The sequence below is a fragment of the Rhipicephalus sanguineus genome, chromosome 3 (genome assembly GCF_013339695.2).
Source record: "Rhipicephalus sanguineus isolate Rsan-2018 chromosome 3, BIME_Rsan_1.4, whole genome shotgun sequence".
Lineage (NCBI taxonomy): Eukaryota > Metazoa > Arthropoda > Arachnida > Ixodida > Ixodidae > Rhipicephalus > Rhipicephalus sanguineus.
Window position 1 is genome coordinate 20,433,084 of NC_051178.1, and position 22,067 is coordinate 20,455,150.

Below are 22,067 nucleotides of genomic sequence, written 5' to 3' on the forward strand. Positions count from 1 at the left end.
CTGAGTTACGCCCAAGTTGTCGCAAGGACGTCCCCAGTAATGCCGACGGCAGCCCCACACAGTTACGCCGAAGCCGCCGCTACGCATCAGTCCTTCGAAGCGGCTGTGCCGGCCACCTACACCGACGTAATGCAGAGGCCACGACCGCAGCCCACGATGCAGTCGCTGCCCCGTCAATCACGTCCTGCGCCATGGGCGGGCCTTGCTCCAGCAAACCGATGGCGCACACCTGACAACCGCCCCATATGCTTCGCATGCGGTTACGCCGGCCACGTGGCGCGTTATTGCAATCGCGTCCAGCCGCCTCAAGTCCTGACGCCCGCCACCAGCCAGTCAAACCGCACATTTTACGCCCCACCTACGCCTCTGTCACCGACGTCACGCCAAGCTTCATCTACTCGGCGCTCTCCGTCTCCCCGACGTCGCTCACTGTCGCCGATGCGCCCACGTCCGGTCGCACGCGACCAGGAAAACTAGCCGTCGCAGTCCACGAGGCAAGGGCTGCGACGCTATCGAACTGCGAAAGCCCTCAGCGAAGCCCATCGAACGTGATAGACGTTTTTGTGGACGGTGTTCGCGCATCTGCCCTTATCGACACTGGAGCCGCCGTATCCGTTATGGACGCTAAACTAAGCCGCCTGCTACGAAAAGTGACGACGCCACTTTCCGGTCTTTCCCTCCGTACAGCCAGCGCCCAATGTATTCACCCGACGGCGGTATGCACAGCCCGTGTCATCATTCAGGACGCTCTGTACGCCGTCGAATTCATCATAATTCCTGCATGCTCTCACGACGTCATCCTCGGATGGGATTTTCTCTCCCGCCACGACGCCGTAATTCATTGCGCACCCGCCGAAATAGAGCTCTCACCATTCTCTAATTTGACGCCGGCAGACAGTCCATCAGCTGCGAGCAAGGTACTCGTCAAAGACGACGTCAAAGTGCCTGCAAACTCGTCAACGGTGGTGTCAGTCTACTGCGCCAGTCTATCCGACACCGTTGCACTCTTGTCGCCATATGACCGTGTTTGCACGAGGAAAGGCTTGCTGGTGCCTTTCGCGACCATTCAAATCACTCAGGGCAGCACCTCTATTTTTGTAATCAACCCCTCTTCGTACAGTGTTACGTTGGTGCGAGGGGAATGTCTCGGCAGCGTGGAACCCCTCGAAGACGCACAAGTTATAGACGAGCCCGATCACTCGCACGGCCGAAGTTCCAGTACGCTCAGTGCTGTTTCGACGTCTGGTTCATCACCCGCTGACGTATTTGGTTCCTCCATAGCTGACAGCCTTACGCAGGTCCAGCGTTCTCAGCTTCTGGACCTGTTGGAAGAATTTCGCCCGTCTTTCGATGTCGCTCAAACTTCTCTCGGCCGCACGTCGGCCGTTACGCATGGCATCGACACTGGCGACCACCTGCCACTGCGGCAACGTCCATATCGCGTATCTCCCGCAGAACGCCGTGTAATCACCGAGCAAGTCGACGACATGCTTCGACGCGATGTCATTCGACCCTCTAACAGCCCCTGGGCGTCTCCTGTCGTTCTTGTTGCGAAGAAGGATGGTTCTGTGCGGTTCTGTGTGGACTACAGACGACTCAACAAGATCACTCGTAAGGACGTGTATCCACTGCCGCGAATAGACGACGCGATTGACAGCCTGCAAGGCGCCGAATTCTTTTCATCTCTCGATTTGCGCTCAGGGTACTGGCAAGTACCTATGGCTGATGACGCTCGACCGAAGACCGCCTTTGTCACGCCCGACGGCCTGTACGAATTCAACGTCATGCCGTTTGGGCTGTGTAATGCGCCCGCCACCTTTGAGCGCATGATGGATACCGTTCTGCGCAACCTGAAATGGCACACGTGCTTGTGCTACCTTGACGACGTCGTCGTGTTTGCTCCGGACTTCTCCACGCATCTTCAACGCCTACGGCATGTTTTGACGCGTTTGAGCGACGCCGGTCTGCAACTCAATCTAAAGAAGTGCCGATTCGCAGCACGACAGCTGACAATCCTCGGCTACGTCGTGTCGAAGGACGGAATTCTTCCCGATCCAGCCAAGCTTCGGGCCGTGACCGAGTTCCCCAAACCTACGTCCGTCAAAGAACTGCGCAGTTTCGTAGGACTGTGTTCCTACTTTCGGCGCTTCATTCGAAATTTCGCGACTATCATATCGCCACTGACGAAGCTCCTCGGAAGTAACGGGCCCCTCCATTCGTGGTCGTCAGAGTGCGACGACGCTTTCGCAAAGCTCCGTCGTTTGTTGACGTCGCCTCCCATACTACGCCACTACGACCCTACGGCCCCAACGGAGGTACACACGGACGCCAGCGGTGTAGGCCTCGGCGCTGTCCTTGCGCAGCGCAAACCAGGGTTCCCCGAATATGTCGTGGCATACGCAAGCCGTACGCTTACCAGAGCCGAGACCAATTACACAGTCACGGAAAAAGAGTGCCTGGCGATCATCTGGGCCCTTACAAAGTTTCGACCTTATTTGTATGGTCGGCCATTTGATGTCGTCACCGACCATCATGCACTATGCTGGCTGTCGTCATTGAAGGATCCCTCAGGGCGTCTCGCCCGCTGGGCACTTCGCCTGCAAGACTACGACATCCGCGTGCTGTACCGCAACGGACGCCAGCATGCTGACGCCGACGCCCTCTCGCGCTCTCCCTTGCCTGACGACAATGCCCCCTGCTCAGTATCTCACATAGCTGTTGCTTCAATCGACGTTCACACCATCGCTACCGAACAGCGCAAGGATAAATGGATCACCTCGCTGATCGACTTGCTGGCAGATCCGTCGGCAACACCATCCACTCGCGCGTTGCGTCGTCAAGCCCACCATTTCGCCATTCGTGACGACCTACTGCACCGACGCAATTACAACGCCGACGGCCGCCAGTGGCTACTGGTGATACCCCGCAGTCTGCGGTCTGAAATATGCGAGGCCTTCCACTCTGACCCGCAATGCGCGCACTCTGGGGTAACCAAAACTTACCACCGCATTCGACAACGATACTTCTGGCGAGGGATGTACCGCTACGTGCAGAAGTTTGTTCGCTCCTGCCTCGATTGCCAACGCCGAAAACCTGCAACGCACGTGTCCCCAGCAGGTCTACAACCATTACCTTGCCCTAACCGTCCGTTTGGACGCGTGGGCATCGATTTGTACGGACCACTTCCTCTGACTTCGGCTGGTAACCGCTGGGCCATCGTCGCTGTTGACCATCTAACGCGATACGCCGAAACCGCCGCCCTCCCAGCGGCTACAGCGCGCGATGTGGCCTCCTTCCTGCTCCACCGATTCATGCTGCGTCACGGTCCGCCCCAGGAGCTGCTCAGTGATCGAGGCCGTGTCTTCTTGTCGGAAGTCGTCGAAGCCATTCTCAAAGAGTGCAACGTCGTTCACCACAAAACTACTGCTTACCACCCGCAGACGAATGGCCTCACCGAACGCTTTAACCGCACGCTCGGCGACATGCTCTCAATGTACGTCGCAGCCGACCACACAAATTGGGATGCCATTCTGCCCTTCGTCACGTACGCCTACAATACCGCCTCTCAGAGCACTACTGGTTTCTCGCCATTTTTCTTATTGTACGGCAGGCACCCGTCGCACACCATCGACACCATCCTTCCCTACAGGCCGGATCGATCTGAATATGCGCCTATTTCGGACACAGCCAGGCTTGCTGAAGAATGTCGCGAGCTTGCGAAGACCTTTACAACGCACGAACAAGAGCGGCAGAAGAGCATTCGCGGTGGCACCACCACTTCTGAGTGCACGTTCCTCCCTGGAGCGCTCGTGTGGCTCTCGGTCCCGACCGCTGCAACTGGCCTCTCTTCCAAACTACTGCCCAAATACGAAGGCCCCTACCGTGTCGTCGAACGCACGTCCCCGGTCAACTACCTGATTGAACCCATTGAGCCATCTTCGGACATGCGCCGTCGAGGGCGCGACATTGTGAACGTGGAGCGCCTCAAGCACTACCATGACCCGCTCATAGTGACCAGCTGTTAGGTCGCCAGACGGCTCCCTTTGTGTACCCGGGGTAATTGTACAGAAGCATTAGAACGCTGTAATGGGCCGCCCTCTTGAGCGCCTTCTAGTGGGTCGCCCTCTTCGCCTCTTCTCGGAGAGCACGCCCTTCGTGCGCTTGCTCGTGGGAGTCTGCGAGTCCGCGCTCTGTCGTTACTGTCGTCGCTGCTCATCGTCGCCATCGATCCCGCCGTCAATAAACGCCTTTACAAGTGAAATGGTTTAGATAGCAGCAAATCTCCCAAATTTTGTTAAGCTTGCATGCCATGGCATTAGGAAAAACGCCGTGAAGTATCCTATACTTCCTTACCTCTCGGATTACACGTTCCACATGGATCCTGAGGTTTGCAATGCTTCTTGTTTTCTTCTCATCACTCGCTGACAACTGTTTCCTACCATTCATAATGGGTGGTATGTTCAACGATACTCTAAGTTCTTCTAGATCTTGTCTGATAAGAAATCCCCTGTCTGCCATAACGCTATCACCGGGCTCCAGAAGGTTATACAATCCACTTTGCCGTGTTATTTCTCTGTCGGATATGCGACCTGGTGATAAGTCGGAAACACATGAAATGAAACCATTTGGTGCAATTCCAATCAGTCCCTTGGCAGTGTTGTGGCTTTTGTAGGTGCTAAATGTGTCACCTTGGACACTGTAATCGGAAGGAGCTTCAATAAACAATTCTGTGCAATCAAGTATCACCCTCGTTGACGGGTGCAGTGCCTTGAAGGATTCTGGCATGTTAATGGACACTGTTTGACGTGACGGCCAGACTGTAATGTGAACAAGAATGTCATGCAGAAAATCTACCCAATATGAAAACAAATTACTTATAGTAGATGTGCTTACACCAAAGCGGTATGCCAAATCTTCCTCTAGCAATCCTACTCGAAGTCTGCATAGAATGAGAAGAAGCTGTTCTCTCACACTGAGGAGGGTTCGTCGACCAGTATTTATGTCCTTTTACTGCATGCTTAGCTTCTATAAACTGCACAAAGAACTCAAATCGTTGCAGTGAAGTGAAACCAGTATAAAACTGCAGCCATCTTTCATCCTTAAATACTTCTTCAAAACTTGTGGTTCCTTTGGTAGTGCTCACTTTTTCTTGTGCCCGCTGCATGTTTTCATTGTGAAGCCTGCTTTCCAACTCTGTTAAATTAGCTGCAAGGTGGCTGTTTTCCTTCTAAAGCTTGTCATTTTTCTCCTGAAGCTCTCTGCAGGTAGTAAGCAGTATTTCGACTCTTGCCTTGTAGAGAACAGCAGCCTCAAATACTGGCCCGACGGCGTATTTGTGGTCCCACTCTGAATATGAAGAAATGCACCAATATGGGTAAGCATATGCACACAGGGATACGAGCAGCAATGCACAAAACAACCGGTTATATGCAGTACCAATAGTGTAACTGTCAGGGTTGGCAGGCGAAAGTACCGCATGGAATATCTAGTGCAACACCTCATTATGGAAAGTATAAAACAGTGTATGCAGGTACCTCAAGATTGAGCGTTGCATGTTTACTGGAGTTCGCATCAAGACTGACATCTATTTCAAGAGATAAAAAATGTGAGTATGTAGGACGACCAACAAAGAATCATTATTCAGCAAAGCGCTGCAAACTCTACCGCCAGTGCTCAAAAGCCAATATTCGTCGGTGTCATGGATCGGCGACTCACTCAGACTCAGATCGCGCCGTGAGTAAGTATGGGTAAATCCGGGTAAGTAATACTTTGGTGAGATCGAGTCCGAGTGAGCCCAGTGGAGGAAAGTTTTAGTGAACGTGAGTCCGAGTGAGTCCAGTTGAGGATTAACTTTGTGAGTCTGAGTCCGAGTGAGCCCATAGTTCAGACTATATTTCTTGAGTTAGTCTGAGTGAGCTCCGCCTTTGACTACCGACCTATGGTCCTACATACTCACCTTCAGCATCGATTTCAGCCTTAAATCAGCTTACACTTATACTCGTGTAATCGCACATATCTCAGCACACTAGCGTTCATGCGCCACCTCAATATTTATTGATCAGAGGCGTGAGTTTGGGAGACGGGAGGTGGGGGGGAGAGGGGTGCAGTGACCTTCCTGAAAAACTCTTCGACGGGAATTGTTTTTGTAAGAACACTTCATTTTAGCTGCGTATTTTATGTCTTTATTGGATTAAAACCATTGATAACTCGTATTTGAAGGTACAAGTTCAGAAGGCATGTCGCGGAGCAGTGATTATATATGAGATATTGGCGTTAAAAGAGCTTTGACACCATGATAGAAAAGGCTAATTATACGCTAATGGACTCATGAGTCAACTCACTCAGGCTCTGGTCAAGCCGTGAGTCTGGCTGAGCAATGTTTATGAGTTTGAGTCCGAGTGAGTACAGCTGAGAAAAAGTTTAGTGAGTCTGAGTCCGAGGGAGCCCTCAGAGCAAAATAGTTTCTTGAGTGAGTCCGACTGAGCTTCAATTTTTTTGCCGACCTATGGTCAGTGCTACACAGAATAATGGAGACCAATGATAGTGGGTCTGATCAAACCACCAGTACATAGTTTAAATCGTGGTTGGTACTTGGACACTTGCCTCACAATGCAAGAAAAAAACACTCCTTCATGTGGTCTTCATATATCATAAACTTCAAAATCACTCTGTCCTATTATTGAAGGAGAATCCATAGATTACGTGCTACATTAAAATTTACCTTTCTCATGCTGTGGCTCTGCACCCATGACTTCAAGGCGCTCAGGTGATCCGCTACTTGTAGGAAGGGCAGCCGACGAGCATGGCAGAGCACAAGTTGATGAGTCCTCTGTAAACAAAAAAACTTTTTTGGAGTGGTTTTCAAAACTATTGCATGTCATCTAAAGAACAAATATGCTGAATTAAAATAAATTTAAAACTTGCACTAGATTTCTCTACATGCCAAGCTAATTTGGCACGTGAAAGTTTTAATGACACCTTTTATCTCGTTATTGTGGGCAACTTGCGTACTATTTAAAATACATTTTTCACTATATGAATTAATATTTGCACAACACAGAGACACGATATCTGTGGCTCATTTTAATGCAAAAGCCTTAACCTTTTCAAATGTGGAAATTGACCGTCGGCGCCCCATGTCAGTGGCGTCAACACGAGTGATGCAAAAGATGATCATCAGGTGAACCACGTTTGGTGCTGAAAGCTCTCACAAGGAGACGTGGGAGGATATCTGTGAAAGCAACGCCTTCCATTCTTAATTGCTCCTGTCCTCACACTACACCTGCAGTAAGAGAGCACTACGAGTGATGTTACTAGGCCGTAAGGAGCGCTAGTACTGTATACCTTGCGTGGTCCAGATTTCGACCACGCTGCCCATGGCCTGTTCCTCCTCTAAAATGATGTTGGTAGCTCCTCCACTGCGCGCTCTTTTTCGACGTTTGGCAGATGCTGAAAGGAAAATGCAAGAGATTTATTACAGTTTTACAGATTAATAGGACTTTCTGAGGGCCTAGTTGGTGCATACTGACGAAAATTATTTAGCGCAAGCAAAACGCAGCACACGAGAGAGACTTGTGTGTCTCTCGCGTGTGCTATGTTTGGCTTGGCTAAATTTTCGTCTTCTATAGATTAGTTGATGCGCATTTACCGGCTTTTACGGGCAGTCCTCTTTCCGCGTACATTCGATGAGGAAAGATAGTAGGATAGCGATCCATGTACTGTTTCCGTCCTGTCCGATTAAAATGAGCTCCGCATATCTTGTGGTGCTTCGACGGCTGCCACAAAGAAAACCGACCTGCGGTGCCTCGGCGATTAATTCTCCTAATCCATTCTTTTCTAAGAGCATTGTCCTTCGGAAAGCAATGAAACGAAACGTACGGTGTCTTCCGCGTGTTGTTATCACATCCAGGAACACAGCACGTTTGTCCGCCGCCTTCCTTCTTCTTCGGCATGTTCGGTGATGGTTCCGGCTATTTGTGACAAACAACACAGTCTAAGGTGCGTGCACGAAAGTCGGAGAGTCAAGAAGCAGCCGTTCTTTCACTATAGCAGCACATGACGCGAACATGACACCCACCAAAACAACTCACGGCGCGCGACGAAAGCAGGCGTACGCGGGAAAGCTTCTGTTCCGCCGTCCCGGCGCTGCGCTCTCCCATAATGCCCCAGCGCCGATCCACCAGGGGAAGGCGCGGCGCTGCGATTTCTGGAAAGGTCTATCGGAATGAGTTGCGCGGTTGCGTTGGTTGCGCGGGTTGTGCGTCTTGTTGAAGTTTTGTGTTCGAGCAAACTTGCGCATCTTCGGTGGCGTTGACGCCAGGCTCCGTGCTCGAAGTGGCGCTTGGAGGGCGGAATATTCGTGGAGCTGCGAACACAAACAACGTGTGCCGGTTAACGGTGAGTGTTCTGCTTTCGTAGGTACTAATTATACAGCTTTAGCTGGGCGTCTGCAGCAGCTCTGCGGAAGTTATCTGCCGGCCATTTCCGTCCGCGCGGCTGTAGCAGATGCCCAACTAAAGCTGTCAGTTAACGAGTTCACACCGTTATGCGCGTTGCTGACAAGGTCCCATAAAATGAGCTATAGAAAAAATGATCAAGGGTCATTTTTTTCCTGATCGCACATTGTGTCTGCACTGGTGATGGTGTAAGATGTCGTTTTGACATGCGCTTTAGTCTACTTCATGATAACATTTCCAACGACCTTGAGTGTTCGGCGTGCTTCCGCGCGTGGGAACGTGAAAAAAAAGTATATGTACAGAACGCTTACACACGCTTATGTAATGGTTTTTGTTAGCTTAAAGACGGTAGTTTGAGGTGCAGATATAGTACGATGCTTCCAGCACGTACGCGGTAGTCATTCAAGTTGGACACGCCTGGTCGGTAAGGTGCAAAGGCTTGAGACTTTCGACGGCGCGCGTTGTTGCGGCCGCCGACGTGCACTCTTTTCCCTCGTTTCTGTTGGCTGTTTTCGTGGTTTGCCTAAATTGCAATGACGTTCGGCGTTATAACAGAATCGAGTGAGTGCATGTGACTGTGGGAGCTATGTGCGGTAATACTAGCATATGACATGTCTGATCCTGACGTAGACGGCATTCGCGCGCGCTGGGTGTCGTTCGGGCGCTCGTACTTGCATGTGTTTATCTGAGTATTTAAGGATGGGTTACGTTTGTGAAACAGGCGGCCAGTAACTGCCCCTGACTGCCGGAGGATGTGCTTAGGTGTCGGGATATGCCGGCGCGAAGCCGTACTTATTCTATAACGAAATATTGCCGCGATTTCTCAGAAAAGAAGTGCTTTCATTCGTGCATAGCCAGAGCCTATTGCGAAACAAGGTTCCCGCTGCCTTTAACGCGAAAATTTGTTTTCGTTGCGAAATTTCTAACGAAACGCTCGTGGCAGATGTGTGTATGGTAACGGTGTGCCGAACAAAGGGTGGTTTTAAATACAAATAATCAGTGTGTATGTTTTGGTTATATCTCAAAATCCGGGATCACTTCTCCCGTCTCTTCACTCCAGTTGACAGCCACACTCGGGAAAACAAAGTTGTCGCTATGGTCTCGCGCCTCACTACTCGTGATGGAAAATGGACCTGTCAACGAGGCAGTCGGTCCTACATTTCCTTCGGTTGGACAAGGCGACGTAGGAAAAGGGGTGAGTGCCACCCACGCAAAGGAGCCTAAACCAATTCGTTTGTTGTTTAAAAGAGGCTCACATCATCTTGTGCTGCAAGTTTGTCACCGAACGACGTGTTACAAAAGCTACTATTCGTGCAAGTTGTATTTTACACGATAGCGGTAAAAACTCGGTTTCTTACCATGCCTGTTTGCAATTGTTGTTTTGTTGTGAGCCTTCATTATGTCCGTGTGAACCACTTGTGTAGGTTTTGCAAAACTTTACTGCAATTTCATTTTCTCATCATAATATCACGTTCTGCTTTTCAGGTACCGTTTTTCATGGTGCTCACGCTGAACAGGAGGGACAACCTAGCAAGCCACAAGTCTGATGCCCCCAGCCGTCACCACTTCTTGATTTATTCTTAATCATAAGGAATAAATATGGTAACATGATGCCGATTTCTGCAGTTCATTTGGCACCTTATGACACTATGCACATCACAGTCACACAATTTAGTTGGCTATACCCATACAAGCATGTAAATGAGGAATACCTAAACTTATTAATTGGAAATCACATACCATCTTTTCGCGCTTTCTATATTACTCTGCTAGAAAAGAGGTGTTGTCTTGACGAGTTTTATTAAAATAATGCTAAAATTGAACTATTCTTTTTTTGCTGTCGCTGGGCAGAACGGCAAGTATTATTGGACTTGCTTAAAATGAATACTTCAGCATTTTCAACAGCAGTCGCGCAAAAGTAGAGCAAGGATCAAAGGAGTAGCTTAAAATAGTTGTGGAGTCGCTTGACGCTTGCTTCGGTGTGGGTCATTTGACCCACCTGGGAGTGTTACCGGCAAGAGTCGTCTGTCTCCCTCAGAGGTGGTAATGTGATACTTCGGATAAGAGTCCTTCTACTCTTGCTAGAGGGTCAGGGTACTCTCCTAGAGCGCGCCGACTCTGACCCACCAAGAGAGAGTCACCGTGACTCTTTAAAGAGAGTCGAATACGTGACAAGTCATAACTCTTCGAAAAGAGTCACCTATACTCTTTTTTTCTTAATGTGTAGACACTTCCATTTATCGCGAAAAGGTCGTGGTTGGGCCGTTGCTGCGACTGTCCCATTCGGCGCGTTTCCAATAGAAGTGTAATTTTGTTTAACACACCGCGAGCTGGTGGCTTTAGCCCTGGCCTCGATCATAGCGTCCATAAATATGGCAAAATAGCTCTCCGACGGTCGCCTGGCAGTCGCACTGCGTTCCCTGCTCGCCCTGTGAGAATTAACTGCCAGGCCAGAGGGAAGACAGGACGAGCGTAGCGTTTCTCTTCGTGTTTCACGACGCTTTGGAGCAGTGCATATCGAGTATCAGTGTTTAATATGTGCTTGTTGATGCCATATTTGCGTGGGATTCACCATATGCGGTGTCCGCGTATATGTTAAGAAGTTCAGCTACCGCAAGAAGTTCAGCTACCGCATCATGATCATGGGCGTTAGTCGTCGGTACTGAGATGTGCGACCAGGCGTCAACGTGAGTGCGTCCGCATCAGGCGGTGCTACATCTGCCAAACAATATACATTATACAAGCTCTGATACACGAATGCACTAAAGCAATCAACCACTTCTGTGACCACACGTTTTACTTTCGTGTTATACAGATTCCTGTGACAGAGGGATCAACCATCTTTTTCGATAGAGATGGATGCCATGAGCGAGGCTTGGGCTAAAGCCGTCACCTCGCGGTATGTTAAACCGTTGACATTACACTTCTCCTGTTGGAAATGCGCCGAATGGGTTGGTCGTAGCAACGGCGCGTTCCAGGAGCTAATGGCGGAGGCAGGCCCGCAGCCAGGGGTGGCCCTAGGGCCCCCACTCCCCTCCGAAATTTTGGTGAAATGGGTGTTTTTACCAAGAATAAATAATGAAAATATGTGTTTTTCTCAAATAGGCAAGGTTTTCAGCAAGTGGGCTCTCCCGAAAAAGAATTCCTGGCTGCGGGCCTGGGCGGAGGCAACGAAGTTTTTTTTTCGACCCTGGTGGCACACATGTCACCGACCCGTTATAAAAGGGAAGTTCATAGCATCCATCCATTCATCCAACAGCACTGAGAGGAAAGTGTGAAAGATGAAAGGCGCGTTCATATGGTCTCCGTTATGTGTTTGGCGGTAGTCAGTGGGCTAAGCGCCCGCCAGCCATTGTCGCGGACCTAGAGGTCGTGGGTTTGACTGCTGTCAACGGAACTTATATTTTTTCCTTTGCCATCTGATGGCGTTCTTGACGTATTTCTGTGACGTAAACTTAACGTGACGTATTTCCGTGGCGGAAATACGTCGTGAAAGTCTTGGTGGACCCCGGCATAAAACAATTTGGTGCTAATAAAATAAATAATAAAAATCTCTGGGTCCGAGTGAGAATTTAACCCAGGCCGTATGCGTGTCAAGCAGCTGTTCTACCACAGAGCCAGACTATTTCTTGAATCTGCTTTGGAAAAACACTATATCAATGTCGTGTAGTGGAAGGAGTCTCCTTAACGCATGTACTATTGCGTGGCAGAAGCGTAGAATCGCGCCAAGCGTCAAAACATGTGAATTGCGCAACGAGTGGGTGTCTTAAAGGCCACCCATTACAAGGCGCTCATGTATGTTTAATGATCATCAGCAGCAAAATTATCAGGAAAGTGAACAGCTGCGTAGGTTCGCGTGTAGCCTTACAGACGCCTACTAGGCACTTCGCTGATTAGCTAAAGGAATAATTATGGCGTAGTGGGCACTTAACAATCGTACTTGCAGCAGGAATTCTAGGATACTTTGACACGGCCAGTGTTACGTGCACAGTCGTTCGTTTCCTTACGGCACGGTTGATGCGTGCACGAAGAACCGAAGCTAGGCTAGCGATTGAGAAGGCGAAGCACACGGGGACTGATTACGCTATCGCGTTCTTCTCTTGAAGGCTCGTGAAGGCTCTCGAGACTCTTTCAGCGCAAAGGCCCAAACCGGCATCTCTAGCAAGGTTCTCTAGGCAGTGTTCCCCGACGTACATTGTCCGCATGACGCGTCTTCACTTTACATCCCCTCATCCTTTCTAAAGAGACAGGACGCGCAAACAGGGACACAACAAAGACGTCACGACACCACAAACGCCAACTAACAATTGAAGAGACGCACAACGGCGGAAAAGAAAGTAGGCAGGAAAACGTATCTGCACTGCCCATACAATAGGCGAACGAACAATCCTGCACGCGTGGAGGTCTACGTGAAATAGAACTGGTAAGGCATTTGATTTCATCTTTATCTTCTACTCCCGCGTGAGCCAACCGAGGGTTGGCTCACGTATGCGCTACCACTGTTCTCGATATGCCATGCCTCAATAATCAGGCGCGTTCTTTCATTCTTATACCGGTACAAAACTGCGCATTCATTGAATTTTGGTGTGCACTTACACTCTCGACAAGGTAAAGATAGATTAAAAGGTGAGCCTCCGGCTGGTGATCTCTTATGTACCAGTAATCTCTGGTTAATGCGGCGGCCCGTCTGTTTTACGTAGATGCGGTGGCAGCTGAAAGGGACCTTATACACCACACTTGTCCGGCAATCAGTGAATTTTTTGGTGTGTTTTAAACCCTTATTCTTCCTCTTTTATAATATTTTGCTTTCGTCGGTAGCGTGCTCTGCGAACACGCTGGAGATAGAATTACGGAGCCGATATGCAGTGGAGCTGTTTGTTCCGTAGATTATCGCACTCATCTATCCACTGACGACGGGCCCTGGTATTCTGTTCCCAACAGCACGTGGCAATGCGACGCTGCCGTGGTATGCAAGCAAGATGCGACAGCAAAGATCGCAATGTTTAAAGGAAAAAGCCTATGTAAACGAACGTACGCAATAGCCTTCAAAAGAAACAGAACGATGAGACTAAATTAGCGCGTTCGATTGCGCCCACAACGCAACCTAAGCAACCACTGTGCAGTAAAGGAGCATTGCGTTCTCGGTCAGTCTATATGCAGTTGAAATGAGCGATGACGGTCTTTTTTTTCTTTTTTTGCGGCTCACCATTAACATGCATGTCTATCACGGGCGTAGCCGGAAGTTATTTACGGCGGGTGGGCGAGTTCAACCATACCGTACGAATGGGCGTGCGTGCGGAGTCGACGACACGGGTCCAGTCTATGCAGTCGTGGACGCCCGCAATGCTTTCGCCCTCTTCGATGCTACCGAACCTGCTTCGACGCATCGGTGAACACAACCAGATTTCGACGTCAACGCGAGCTTCCCGAAGCACAAGCAAGACCAGCTGAAAGCCCAGCTCCTGCAATTCAAAGACTGCATCTCGTCGTTGTCAAGAAATCGACAGACCCCAGTCGCGAAACATCGCATCATAACAGAAGAAAGTGTCCGACCAATCCGTGAGAGCCCGTACCGAGTTTCGACGCGAGAAAGCGACGCCGTTAAGAAACAGGTCGACAAAATGCTACGCGACGACATCATCCACCCGTCCAAGAGTCCATGGGCGTCACCTGTGGTGTTAGCGAGGAAGATGGATGGAACCCTACGTTTTTGCGTCAGCTATCGTCGCCTGAACAAGGTCACGAAGAAGGACGTGTACCCTCTCCCACGAATAGACGACGGCATAGATCGACTCCACAGCGCCAAGTAATTTTCGTCGATGGACCTTAAGACCGGCTACTGGCAAATCTAAGTCGACGAGAGAGACCGAGTGAACACTGCCATCATAACACCAGACGGCCTGTTCGAGTTCAAGGCCATGCCCTTCGAGGTCTTTGCTCGGCACCTGCGACTTTCCAACGTGTCATGGATACAGTACTGGCTGGCTTGAAGTGGCAGACTTGCCTCGTGTACTTGGACGACGTCGTTGTGTTTGCCTCAAACTTCGACGAACACTTACGGTAGCTTGAAGCTGTAGTTCAAGCAATAAGGGGCTCCAGACTCACCCTGAAGCCAGAAAAGTGTCACTTTGCGTACGAGGAGCTCTTCTTCTTGGGACACGTGATAAGCAAGTCCGGAGTACGCCCTGACCCGCAGAAGGCAGTCGCCAGCGCTACATTTCCGTCACCTGCCGACAAGAAGGCCGTGCGTCGATTTCTCGGCGTGTGCGCCTTTTACAGGCGGTTCGTCAAAAATTTTGCCTGCATCGCCGAGTCACTTACTAACCTTACCAGGACCGACTTTGAGTTCAAGTGGGAAACGCCGCAGAAGGAAGAATTTCAAGAACTAAAACGACGGCTGCAGACGCCTCCGTTACTCGCGCATTTCGACGAATACGCTCAAACAGAACACACCGACGAAAGCAGTGTACGACTCGGCGCCGTTCTTGTGCAGAGTACTGACGGATTGTAAAGGGTAATCAGCTATGCTAGCCGGTCGCTATCAAAGGCGGAAGCCAACTTTCCACAACAGAAAAGGAGTGCCTTGCCATAATCTGGGCTACATCAAAGTTTCGCCCCTACCTTTACGGCAGGCCCTCAATGTTGTCAGCGACCACCACGCCTTTGTGTTCGCTAGCTCACTTGAAGGACCCTTCAGCTCGTCTCGCACGATGGCGCTTGACATTACCGTGGCTTGCAACTCCGAAAGAAAACACTCTGACGCCGACTGCCTGTCTCGGGCCCCCATGGACCCGACGCTGCAGGACGACCAGGATGATCACTTCTTTTTGGTAACCATAAGTGCCGACGACTTCGCTGAACAACAGCTATCCGACCAGGAACTCAGAGACCCTACGGAATACCTGGAGGCCAAGACCGCCATCGTTCCGAAAGTATCCAAGCGAGCACTGGCGTCGTTTTTCTTAGGCAGCGGCACTCTCCAAAAGAACGTCTCACCACTTCGAACCAAGTATACCTTCTCGTGGTTCCTTCTGCATTGCGACCAGAAGTCCTCCAGGCCCTGCACGACGACCCCACGGCAGGACACCTGGGTGTTTCCCGCACGCTTTCAAGATTACAGGAAAGGTACTACTGTCCGCGCCTTGCCACCGAAGTCGCTCGTTACGTTAAGAATTGTCGAGATTGTCAGAGACGGAAGACACCGCCGACTAGGCCAACCGGACTTCTGCAGCCAATCAAGCCCCTCGCCGGCCGTTCCAGCAAATCAGGACGAACTTACGGGGGTCGTTCCCGACGTCGATTTCCGGAAACAAATGGATCATCGTAGCTACCGACTACCTCACACGCTACGCCAAGACAAGGGCCCTGCCCAAAGGCAGTGCCTCCGAGGTAGCCATGTTCCTCGTTGAGACCATTGTCCTTCGTCATGGCGCCCTAGAGGTCCTCATCACAGACAGAGGTACGGTATTTACTGCTGACCTAACTTGACAATATTGAAATACAGACAAACAAGCCACCGCCGAACCACAGCGTACCACCCACAGAACAATGGCCTCACGGAGCGGCTAAACAAGACCATCGCCGACATGCTGGCCATGTAAGTACGTCGACGTTGAACACAAGACGTGGGATGCCATCCTTCCGTACGTGACCGTCGCATACAACACGGCCGCGCAAGAAACGACGAAAATGACGCCGTACAGTCGGGTGCGATATGAAGGTAATCGCGCGAGCGTCGACCAAGAGCGAGAGCAGTGCCCTGGCCCAGAATTCTTTTAAGTGCGAATGCACTTTATAAGCGACCCTGAATCCGCCGTCATCCGCGCTCCTCCTCCTCTCCCCTAGCAACGGCGCGAGGAGCGGAGAGGAGCGTCTGTAGCAACGGCGCAGCGACGTCACGCCCCACGTGACTGCGCGCGCTCCGCCCTCCGCTCCGTGGCTGCGCGCGCCCCGCGCATTGCCTGCGGTGATGAAGGCCGGCGGCGAGAGGCCGAACGAAAGCGTGCGAAGCGAGCCGAGCACCCCGAAGCCGATCTGGCGCGGGGACGCGCGATGCGTGAGCGAGCGCGGGCCCTCGAATTCGATCGGCCGGACGCGCGCTTCAAGCGAGACTTCCTGGACCGCAGCTTCGGATATAGCTGCACGGTGTGCGATCGACTGTGGTTCGACAACAACCTAAGCCCCATCTCGGGCGTGCGCAACGCCGCCAACAAGTTGAACGCGTTGCGGGTTCTTTGGAACGAGTTCGATGATGATGATATAGACGGTTTCGCCAGCGCCTGCCGTTCTCTGGCAACATTGGGCGTTCACCGGAAGCTCTCCCTAGAAAACTTCCTGTTTACCTTGTTTTAGCGTGGTTTCAGGCTGCGTTGCAGGCCGCTGCTGCTTGTTTTACGATGTTTTGTGCGGATACAGTTATTCCGATGAAGCGCTCGAGACTGGGGCACTGCTGTGTGGTGCCAGGATGTAGTCTGCGATCCGGAACTAATTTACTATCACTGGTCAAGACCTTCTGTTTCCCGGCAGACGAAGGCAGCAATCAGGCGAGAAAACTGGATTCCTACGAAGAACGCGCAGATTTGTTCTGCCCACTTCATGGAAGGCAAGTAAAGCGCAACGCAATCTCTAGAGGTACAGAGGCGGTGCTCAGACGTTAGTCGAAGGCCCCCAATTGCAAAGAACACGTAAGACGCCGTCGTCTTCCACCCGTGGCAGATAACTTCGCTGCGCCTGTAGTGGATGGAAAAACATGACAGTTGACTAACGCCGAAAATCCATCGGAGAGGTGTTTCTTGTAGCTGGATCCTTGTCAGTAATGTGTACTGTTCGAAACAATACTCGGGACAAGAAAGCAGCAGCAGTCAACATGAATCGCGCCGCACCGCGTACGTCGCGGTGCTTACGTTTTGTTGCCCATTGCATTTTGCTTTTTATGAGAGCGACGCCTGCGAGTGGGCTCGCATCGGTGCGAGCATCGCCTGTCGTGTTGTCGCCAACGGACATCGTCGCATTCTAGCTAATTTATCTTTCGGTGTGAGCATGGACTGTAGATGTAGGCGGGTTAACTTGAAATTTTGATCCACGAATAGTGTACTCGCGGCTAAACCGTAGTAGTTCGCGTGACTTAAGACGCACATGACGTGGTCACATGAGTACGTCTTATATTATCTCAGTCACACAGAACACTTTGGATTGCGATCGGTTCCGATCGGCGCCGATCTCTATCAAGTGTTCGGTGTGACACAAGCGCAGTAATAAGCGTTTTATCGGGATGCTGTCTGCCTAGACCAAACTTTTAAGTATGTCAACTAGCCCGTTTTAGGCATTAGAATACGTGTGATAAATCGTCGGTTCCTTTTATGCGACGTCCCGTTCCGTGCGCAACTCCACTCCTTATGTGAAAAACAGGTCTTTGTTATTACTTTTTTAATGGTGTTGTCACAGTAAGGTTAGTATCAGTTTAACCTGCGATTCTAACACATTCTAACTAAACTAGGCATGCTCTATCAGACTCGACTTGCTATCTTCTTCTTGTCTTATAACAGTATTTCATTACTGTTTAACAAGCTTGTCACGAAAGCTGAGCAATCCTGCTTACCTTTCGTCAGAATTCTGCAGTTAACATAACTTTGCACAGCAACGTCGGCTGACTTGCAGTCACACAGAGCGTTTCTTAATTCATCATGTAGCTACCTTTCAGGCTGTCGTTATCTCTAATTTATTGCACAAGGCAACAGTAATACTCTTACTCCAATTTCGATCGTACTAATTGTTTCTACGCTAGCACATATGTAGCTTGACATTATGACATTACCTGTTGTCACTGTTGCGATATATTGTGATCTCACACGTCGTGACACTTTGTTGCTTTTATGAAGGAGGTAAATGAATGAAAAAAAAAACAATATCCTGGGTCACGAACAGCTTTGCCAATGCAATGTTTTCGTAAAGCAATTTTGAGCATCTCTACTGTGCTCTAATCAATATCGTTTTGTCTTCTTCAGGCAAGCCGTCATCTGACCCTGCTCACCCCGACTATGTTCCCACACTGTTCCCGTACAGAGTGCAACCGAATGCAGAACAACAGATTTCCAGGTACAACAGTGCTAAAAAACGTACATCAGAGCAAATGGCTGGACCTGAGCAAGATGACGCTGAGGACTCCTCACTTGCCTGTGAATACGTTGACAGCGACACAGGCACGGATGTCTGTAGCTTTGAAACTCAGACAGAGCTGACTATGAAAGATGTTTCTAGCTGGATGTCAGAAAATGCAGCGTTGAAAGAACGCCTTGTTTATTTGGAGCAAGAGCTGGGTGCTGCCAAGAAGAAAATTTCGGAAAGTGGAAAGAAACTGGAAGCATTTACCATTTCCAAATTGACCACAGATAAGGTCACGGAGTCAGACAAGACTGTTAAGTTTTACACAGGTCTTGTGTCTGTACACATGGTCAATACTCTGCTAAATATGGTACTATCTATCTGGCAGCCAGTTACAAAAACAATCCTTGATGCAGAGCAGCAGCTCATCCTGGTACTGATGCGACTGCGTCTAGGACTCCTTGTGCAAAACCTTGCATGCCGTTTTGGCATCTCACCATGCACTGTGAGTGTGATATTCCATTCTTGGTTGAATGTTTTGGCACATAATCTAGGAAAGTTCATCGTTTGGCCGTCTCGAAAAACAGTGCAAGCCCACCTACCAGCAGCATTTAAGGACCCTCTGTTTGATTGTGTCAGAGGTGTTATCGACTGCACCGAAATATTCATACAGAGGCCAACAGCCATGACTGCCCGAAGCCAGACCTACTCCAACTATAAGCACCATAATACAATTAAGCTACTTGTAGTGATCTCTCCCTCAGGTGCCATTACATTTATTTCCAAACCTTGGGGTGGGCGCACATCTGACAAGGAGCTGACCCTGAGTAGTGGACTGTTGGAAAAAGTAGAAGAAGGAGACGTTTTTCTTGTCGACCGAGGCGTTCGCTGAGAGGAAATGTTTGGGGCACTAGGAGCAACACTACTAATGCCATCGCTGACAAAGAAACGTGCCCAGCTGCCTGGAGGCGAGGTCACAATGTCAAGAAAACTATCAAGCGTGCGAATTCATGTTGAGAGGGCGATACGAAGGCTGAAGGTATTTAGAGTATTTCAGACTGTGCTGCCTGTTAGTTTTATTAAGCGACCAGGAGATGGAAGTTTCGCAACTATTGACAAGATTCTCACTATATGTAGCGCACTCGTCAATTTCCAGCCTCCTATAATCAGCGGTAATTCTAAAGACAATGATGTGCATGATTGAATGATGTTTGGTGCTCACAAATTGAAACGGTGCATATATTTAGGGCTAAGTCGTGCGCATATATTTATTTGCAGCACCATCAGTTTGTGTAATATGTTTATAATTTTGACTTGAACACTTACGTCAGAGCCAGCATTACCTTTAATGGCCAGACTCGTAGCAACATGACACAGTTATCTCGAGAATTGCTCATAGCAGCCATTGTACTAAAACATTGTTGTCGCATTTCAATCCGTGAGAAAATTGGTGGTCGTGATGTTGCTGCTACTTCCTAGGAAGTGTCAGCCTGGTAGACCTGGCCAGAAATCACTCTACCCGTGTGATCAGCATGGGTGAACAAGGTTGCCATTTTCTAGTTTCATTTCTTTCCTTGTGTTTCCTATTAGTGTGTATTACATCTATAATGAAGAAGAGAAGCACCCTACAAAGCTCCGCAGCCAGATCACCAGTTCTATGCAGAGAGACTTGTGCTGGCTAGGCATACGCTTCTATACTGTCGCGTCTTCCAGTTTGTATTGTCAGAGTCATGATTCAATTCTTTGTTATACACCACTTAGTACTTACACTGTCAAAAGCTTGTGATACGCGCTTTTGTCATTGCTATTAGTTGTGCAGCTTATGAGGTTTGCTGCCTAAAGGGGACCTGGGCCGAGTGACTTGTGCACCTAAACCTTGCCATATGAAAATGGCCAGTGCTTTTAAGTATACTGTACGTTTACTTCTGGTGCCCTCTGTAACCAATACGATTCCTTTCCCTTTACATGAACGTTAGCATGCCGCTTTAAGTGTACGAAGTATTTCACCTTGCAATTGGGCCATTCCGCAATAAATGCAAACTATATGTCGCCTACAAGTGTTGTTGAGTTCACGTGTTGGTAACGAACAGTAATACGAACTGTTTTCATGCTTGAAGTTCGATAATCTCACGAAAAGTATACTTGCCAGGAATGGGAAACATTTCTGTACTGAGCAAATGAATTGTGGTTTAAAGCAGTAACTCATTGGCCGCGTGCGTGCAGCAAACTGTATGCAATACACACAAAACAACCTTGCAAATATCCGCATTTATTATTGCACAACACACTGACTGAATATACTAATTACAAAAAGAACATATTTCATGAAGACTTGGAACACTCAGGGAGCCTGTTTTTCAGAAGTTAACCCGAGTATACTGATGTACAACCTAATATCACAGTAGAATATAACATGAGCTGATAAAATGAAATAAATTACCTTGACACTACGATAAGTATATAAGTATTACACGTGAAATGTACAGTGACCATTAGTAAAACAACCATTTAGGTGAAATGAATCTTGCATGGTCGCATTCAAAAACTGATACTAAAACTGAAGAACTTTGACCTGCAGGTCACAGAATCAAATCCCAACCGCGACGGCCGCATTTTCGATGGAGGCGAAAATGCTTGCGGCCCATGTGCTTAGGTTTTAGGTGCACATTAAAGAACCCCAGGTGGATGAAATTTCCGAAACTCTCCGCTACGGCGTCTCCCATAATCGTATCGTGATTTTGGGATGTTAAACACCGACTATTATTACAATAAGGAAAGCCCCTTTCTATGTTTTCAAATAAGAGGAGGGTGTTTAAAAATCAAAGGTGTCTGTCGTTCTTCTCAGTCCCGTGTTTAACGCTGTTTGCTCATGTCTTAATCATGTACCATCCAGCACAGTTAAGCGAACTCCTGCAAAGGTACCACTTATGTTGTGTAGAGCATACAAGAATACTTAAAATATTTGGCGAAACACACGGAGAGAAGTGTTAAAAATTTGCGGGCTACTCGCCAAGGCTTTTCTACCCCGCCAATGCTAGTAGGCTAAGTCGGTGAACAAAACTGGAAGCAGTCCAGAGCATGTGTCTTGAAACAGCGAAACAATCTATGAGACTCGGACCAATGTCACAAATTCAACGAATTATAGTGGCCGAGTCAAAGTAGCAAACAAGAAAACTGCCTGCAAAACAAGTTGCATGGTAAAGCATACATGGCACAGTGACAGCTCATAGACAGTAGTGGGGGCTGAACATTTCATGCATACAATGTTTGACACGTTACAGGCACTTACACACTTGGTGCATACCCACGATTTTGGTGTACGCTTGAGTTTTATGCACTTCAGGTGGAAAGCTGTACTGCAAATTGAGCATTCAATGACACGACCAGACTTCGTACCATGGCACTCACGTCCTTTTAGCACTTTCTATTTGATTACAGATTCTCTGTGACTGCAGCTCAGGGAATACATGGTTGAAAAAGAAAGTGGTCGCTTTCTGTAGTATAGCTGCG

At 49.2% G+C, this 22,067-nt stretch overlaps 1 long non-coding RNA gene across 1 annotated transcript; it reads right to left on the reverse strand.

Moving 5' to 3' along the window:
• Nucleotides 1-5,316: 5,316 nt before the first annotated feature.
• Nucleotides 5,317-7,365, reverse strand: LOC119384846 (uncharacterized). Its single transcript, XR_005181938.1, has 3 exons — nt 7,345-7,365; nt 6,722-6,829; nt 5,317-5,346 (listed from the first exon to the last, which is right to left on the reverse strand). It is a non-coding gene; the product is annotated as an uncharacterized LOC119384846 (long non-coding RNA).
• Nucleotides 7,366-22,067: the final 14,702 nt, after the last annotated feature.